This window comes from Arachis duranensis, chromosome 6 (assembly GCF_000817695.3).
Source record: "Arachis duranensis cultivar V14167 chromosome 6, aradu.V14167.gnm2.J7QH, whole genome shotgun sequence".
In the NCBI taxonomy this organism is placed as follows: domain Eukaryota; kingdom Viridiplantae; phylum Streptophyta; class Magnoliopsida; order Fabales; family Fabaceae; genus Arachis; species Arachis duranensis.
In genome coordinates this window covers 9,499,958-9,505,957 of record NC_029777.3, presented here as the reverse complement: position 1 = coordinate 9,505,957, position 6,000 = coordinate 9,499,958, and the positions used below count along the sequence as shown (strand labels likewise).

The window sequence follows — 6,000 nt, the reverse complement described above, 5'->3', positions numbered from 1 at the left end:
AATTTGTTTAAAATTTTTGAATTAAAATAAAATATTTAAAAGATTAAGAAGTATATTAAAATTTAATCCAAATATTAAAAATTAAATAATATTTTACTCTATTTTCTATATTTTAAAAATTTATAAATAAAATAAAAACAATAAAAAAATCTCTTTTCAAAATAATAAGTAAAAAAAAAAAACCCAATTAGATCTATCCATAATCCTTCAACAAGTGCCAACAGATATATAATAAGACATAAACCCTACTCCCACCGTCTCCAAAAGTTAACATTAAAAGGTGTACGTGAAAGTGGTCAAATTAAAGGTGAGAGTGTGTTATGTATAGATAATTACTTTTTCACTTTATATAATTAAAGAATTTAATTTTAATATACTATCAATACTATGTAGATGATTATATATATTCATTATTTTTAATTAGATGATTATTTCTTTAGATTTGATTTACTCATGCGCAGTTAATAATGACTGGATGTTCAATTCACTAGGTTTATAAATGGTTATCCTAATATTAAAATTAAAGAGTTAATTTAGAATGAAATATTTTTTTTACTTTATTGAATCAATCCTAGAACTCATTATTCATATTATTTACAAAAAATTATTATCTACTTAACAAAATTCTTATATTAATTATACGAATGATCATCCAAAAAATTAAATATAATTATACGAATATATAAAATACTTTACACTATTTTATAATTATAATGATAATACTAAGAGAGTAACAAAGTCCTAACATAAAACAGTCGCACAGAAAAAAAGTCCTAATATAAATATAGCCCTAAGCTCACAACTCAACTCAACTCAAGAAACTGGGAATGAAAATGGAGATAATAAGTTGGGTTTGGATGAGTGGTGCCACATTGTTGGCATGGTACTTTGTGTTAAACACATTGGGGAGAAGACTAAATGAATGGTATTATGATTTCAAGTTAGGAGACAAGCATCGTCTTCTTCCTCCTGGTGACATGGGTTGGCCTCTTCTCGACAATACTTGGCACTATTTCAAGCACCCTCATTTATTCATGGATAACCTTCTCTCCAAGTCTGTATCATTTCTCTTCCTTCTTTAATTATATATTCTACAATATAAGTTTTGTTCTACTTTACTATATAGAGTCAATTATAAAAATTTATATTTATCACACAATAGTTAAATTAAGTTATCATTTTCTTACCTGTAAACAAATTAATCAGGAGTATATCTCGTTTACATTGTAATAATTAGAGCATTAAGTAAAATAACAAATAATAAAAATATATCAATAATATTACTGTACGAGAATTTGACGTTTTCATTTTTGTTGTGACAATTGTAACAGGTATGGAGGAAATGGTATGTATAAAACACACTTGTTCATGAAGCCAAGTATTCTTGTGTGCACTCTAGAGGATTCAAGAAGAGTATTAAGTGATGACAAAAATTTTAGGCTTGCTTATCCTGAAACCGCTATAACAGTGGTTAAAACGATCTTATATGAAGTGTCAAATGAGGATCACAAGCGTTTTCGACGCCTAGTCACTGCTCCCAATCTCCCATCATAGGTTACAATGCTTTGGCCATGTTTCTTGAGCGCATAGAGGACATTGTCGTCAATTCACTCCAAGTCATGGCTGATAATAGCATGCAACAGCCTATTGAGGTCTTCAAGGAGACTAAGTCTATCTCCATGAGAGTCATTCTTCACATCTTCATGGGATCTTACAATGAAAAGATAATCAATCAAGTTGAACATTTGTTTGGTCATATTAATGATGCCTTGTTCTCTTGGCCAATTTACTTACCTGGTTTTTCTTATTACAATGCCCTCCAGGTTAGTATCAACATTAACAAAGACTTACGTACAGTTGTTTTCACGTGAAGTTGTTAATTAAAAACAGTTAAATAATTTGATATATTTGACTAAATTGTTATTTAATAGTCTAAAGTAATAATTTTAGTTAAAAACAACTTCACGTGAATTTTTACTATGTTATGGTTTTTTGATTGATTTTATATGTGGCATATTAATTATTAGAATCGTAAGAAGGTGCAAAAGATAGTTAAATCCGTTGTGGAGGATAGGAAGACGATGCTAAAAAATGGTGAAATGTTATCGGAAAAGAAAGATCTTGTGGATGTTCTTCTGGAACTAGAGGATGTGAATGGTCGAAAATTGAAGGGTGAAGACATTGTTGACTTGTTAATATTATTCTTAATAGCTGGTCATCTAAGTACAGCTACGGTTATGATGTGGGCAATGATTTATCTTTCTAACAATCCACTCGCCTTCAAAAAAGCTAAGGTAATTTGGTATTTAAACCTAAAGTTGATTTCACCTGAAGTTAATATTCAAAGGTCGTTAAATAATTTGACATTTCACGTAAAATCGACTGCACTTGAATTTTCACCATTTTATATTTTGTTCAATATACGCTTCATTTCAAATAGATCTATAATCTCTTTAATTTTAATTCCTTTTATGTTGTAGGAGGAACAAGAAGAAATCATCAAGTCAAGGCCACCTTCGCAACAGTATTTAAGTATTGAGGAAATTAAGCAAATGGTTTATCTTACCAAGGTAATTGTAAGATATATGCAATGCATGTTGTGCATGTGGAAGTCATAATAGCAAACTTTAGTAATTTATACTAAAAATTATTTATTAATTCTTGTAACAATTAATAAATATTAGATAAGATAAGTTCTGATTATTTGTTTTGTTTTTTTTAGTATTATCGTTTACTCTCTAACTTTAAGTAGATTATGGATAAATTGCACTTAATTAATAACCTGATAATTATTAGACATTATTATGTCTTGTAGGTAATTAACGAAGTATTGCGTGTGAGCGATTTTGCCATTCCACTTTCTCGAGAGGCAACAACTGATGTCAATATCAATGGGACTTTATTTTATGTTTTATCACATATAAATAGTTTTAGTAATTGCATTTTTAAGAAATATATTAAAATGTTTAATATTAATAAGTTTTCAATTTTCAGTTCATTATAAATTCATTAAAAAATAAAATAATTTTTATTTAAAAAACAAAATTAACTTTTAGGCTCTCCCTAAAAGTTATCATAATTTTCTGCCTCTTTGTGTAATTATACTTTTCGCTATTGTCTTAATTAATTGACAGGATATATTGACAGAAAAAGAGAAATTACAAAATATAATATATATGTGATTTTTTCAACTTATCAATATTAATGTATTTTCAGGATATATCATACCAAAAGGATGGAGAGCAGTGGTTTGGCAAAAAGCTTGTCATATGTCTTCTGAATATTTTAAAAATCCAGAAGAGTTTGATCCTTCTAGATGGGATGTAAGTACGATTAATATATATTTCAATAATATTTGGTTTAAAATTATATTTTATGCAAATATAATCATCTACTAGTATTTTTTTCGTAATAATATAAATTTTTTTAAATTATGTTAATTTTGTTTTCACATTATAGATTATGTCACAAAAAATTTATAAAATCAAATTATTTTTACAAAAATTCAAATAATAAACTATTTAGTTGTTATTTTTTTTTTTGACAGAACTTTTTAGTTATTATTATTATCATGTGAAAGTGTTTAATTTTTTTATTAATAACTAATTTTAATATTTATTATTTAAAACATGAAAAAATTTATCGCGTTTTTCTTTATATATAAAAATATAATTAGATATTAGTATAAAAAATTATATTAATAGTTAAAAATGAACTCAAAACTTTTTTTTGAAACAATTGAATTTTTATTCTAGTTATCAATCACAACATTAATATTCTCTTCAAATTATATGTAATAAATATTTGAAAAAAGAAAAACGAAAATATAAATTAAAAAGATAAGTCGTAAAAATTTGAAGCTAAACAAAAAACTAAAAAATATGCGTATAATAATAACAATATAATTTTTTACGTGAATAATATAACGGAATTATTTTTTATTACATTTAATTATATATTCTTTATAATTTTGTGAATATATTTAAATTATATTATTTTATTCATTTTGTTTTTTATAAAACAGAAAGGTAGCCAGAAATGGAGAATGAGAGGGCAAAGAGAGAGAAGAAGGAGCTGAGAGAAGGAGTTTGTTAATTTTAGAGAGAAAGATTTTATTTTAATTATAATGAAAAATATCTTATGACACATTTTGATTTGTTAAATTAGTAATATAAAATATAAATTATAAGTTATATATAAAGTGTAGAGAGAAATAGAGAAAGAGATAGATAAGAGGATGAAAGAAAGAAATTTATTAATTTTAGAAAAAAATATTTCATAATGAAAGCGTCATGTGATATATTTGGTTGTTAAATTAGTAATATAATATAGTTATATTTTAATTTTAACTTTAATTTAATTTTTAATTGTAATTAGAGAATATCAAGTTGTACATTCGATTGTCAAATTTATAATTAGTCATTGATAATGATATATAAGAAATATAAAGTGAGTTAAGGAATAAGAGAGATAGAGAAAAAGAAATAGCAAAAAAGAGTTGACTCTTTAATTTTAGAAAAAAATATTTTATTTCAATTAATTGCAATAAAAAAGTGATATGGGACATTTTGATTATAAAATTAATAATAAAAATAAATTTTCTAAATATTTTTTTGTGGGTGAATTGTTGAAGATATATATTGCTAATGCAAATTTGGTGGGCAGGATAAAAATAATACAAATGGAGGAGCCTTCTTTCCTTTTGGAGTTGGAACAAGGATATGTCCAGGAAGAGATCTCACCAAAATTGAAATGCTCATCTTTCTTCACCATTTCGTTCGTAATTATAAGTTAGTTAAATGTTATTATATTTCTCTTTTTTAATTTGTTCTTTTATCTTTTTCTTTTCTTTCCAAAATGATTGATTTATTACTCCATTGCATATGTAACACTAGCCACTTTGATGCCATAACTACTTCTTGCAGTGGTGTATTTATACTATAATATATAATATATATATTTTATGAATTGAAATTTGCTTGTGTTATTTTGTACTAATTAACTTTAATTTTATAGGTTTGAGCAGATAAATCCAGAAAGCCCTGTCTCTTATCCCATTACCGTGCCTAAAGATAATTGTCTTGCCAAGGTCACAAAGGTCTCAACGGAATAGCTAAGTGCTTGATGAGCAAATTCAAGTTCAACTATCTAGGTGCTCTATATATGTTATTATTAGTCTTGCATGCGATAATAATAATGTAATCTTTGAGACTTATTACTTATTATATATGTTTATGTATAATCTAAGTGATCTAATAAACAAGCCCACTTAGTTTTGTTCTGCTTGAATGCAGCAATAAAGAGACAATTTTTCTTATTTTCTATTCATCTCATGATTCGTAGTTCAGTATTATATCTTCTCTTATCAATTTGGTAGCTCTGTTGCATAAGATCTATTTGATTTATGCTTTTATTTTTTATTTTTAGAGTAAAGTATTGTTTTTGTTTCCAACGTTTTGTGTAAATTTTAAAATTGTCCCTAACGTTTCAATCGTCCTATTTACGTCCCTAACGTTTTAAAATTGACTCAATGTTGTCCTGCCGTTAGGGATCCGTTAATAAAATTAACGGCGGGACAAAATTGAGACGATTTTGAAACGTTAGGGACGTAAATAGGACTAAAACGTTGGGGATAAAAACGATACATAGAAATAAATTTTAATTTTATTCTTCAATAATATCAATTTGTTACTGTACATAGTATTCAATTATTTTTAATCATATTTACACTTAATCACCTTATTTTCGTTCTAAATAAATTTATTTTTTTAATTTTACACTTAAAGTAATGTATTTTTTATAAATAAATAAATTTTACACTTTTATTCTAAATAAATAATGTAATGTGATTAAAATGAAAGTGTAAAATTATAAAAAAAATATAAGTAATATGATTAAGTAATGAAAGTAAAATTACATTATTTATTTAGAACGAAAGTATAAAATTTATTTATTTATAAAAAAATTATATTACTTTAAGCGTAAAATTATAAAAAAAAT

At 25.2% G+C, this 6,000-nt stretch overlaps 1 pseudogene; it reads left to right on the top strand.

The window, feature by feature from the left end:
- Window positions 1-808: 808 nt before the first annotated feature.
- LOC110273378 (beta-amyrin 11-oxidase-like) lies at window positions 809-5,334 on the top strand (annotated as a pseudogene).
- The last annotated feature ends 666 nt before the right edge of the window (window positions 5,335-6,000 follow it).